The sequence below is a fragment of the Antedon bifida genome, chromosome 7 (genome assembly GCF_963402885.1).
Source record: "Antedon bifida chromosome 7, ecAntBifi1.1, whole genome shotgun sequence".
Classification (NCBI taxonomy): domain Eukaryota; kingdom Metazoa; phylum Echinodermata; class Crinoidea; order Comatulida; family Antedonidae; genus Antedon; species Antedon bifida.
In genome coordinates, this window is record NC_136232.1 from 23,335,360 (window position 1) to 23,336,499 (window position 1,140).

Here is a 1,140-nt window from a genome sequence, read left to right on the forward strand (position 1 = left end):
GTAATGTATATCCACACTGGCAATGATGATCAGGTAGACTGACATCAGCAGGTCAGACACGGCAAGGTTGGTAATTAGTGTGGTTTGGACTTTGTTAACATTGTTAATATCATTATCTTTTTTAAACTTTCGTGAAACGATAACAACAACATTCCCAATGACCGAAGATAACCCGATAATCATCATCAACACACGGAGAAGTTCATTTTTTAGCAAGTCTTCACACGATGCAAATGCATCTGAAGGCTCGCAGACATCGATGGCGCCAACAAGGCAACAGAGACTAGAGTATTCCGAGTACCTAAAAGAATCAAATATAGCAACATAATAAGTGCTAAGTTATTATTTGTTGTATCTTAAAGGAATTTCATTAAATTTTGGGATGTTTTAAATAGTTCAAGACCAACATTTCAAAATTTTGAACTGCATGTTATCTGCATATCTTTTGCAATATTTTTAAGTTTGCCCTAAGTCTGTATTTATTGTCTTGTTTACGTTAGCCCACCACTTGGTGTTTAAGCTCAAATAGTATACGTATGAAATGCCATATGTGGCAAAATATTTCTCTTTTTATGAATAATAAGTTGAAGTTGTGTATGTAGATCTATCAATACTTACAATTCTTTTAAGCTTGTAAATTGCTGAAAAGTTCTATCTCTGTAAACCTTTAACTTGTTGCCTCTTAACTTTCTAAAAATAGCAAATTTAAACACTAAATTAAACATTGTTAAGAATGTACAAGAAGAGTTACCAGAGTTGCCAAAATTATTATTTCTGTGTATCAACTTTTTTTTGTCTAGAACTCTGTATGTTTCACACTTTCTCTTCTTTCATTCATTACTAACTTAATATATCTATATTGTATACATAACATTTCTTATTATAATAATATAAATTAATAATAATATAATATAATAATGTACAGAACTAATAATATGTTTAGATTCGAGTGTTTAGTTATTGTAGCTTGGTATTTTTAAAGGTGGTTTTACTTGTTAGTAGATAGTATAAAGTGTACAAGTCGCACCTGTGTATGTATTTTTTATGTAGTCGATGTATAAGACGCACTTATTTCTAGGCCGAAATGTTTACATTTTACAATCAAAACAATAGTATTTTAATAATAAAACAATGAAGTTT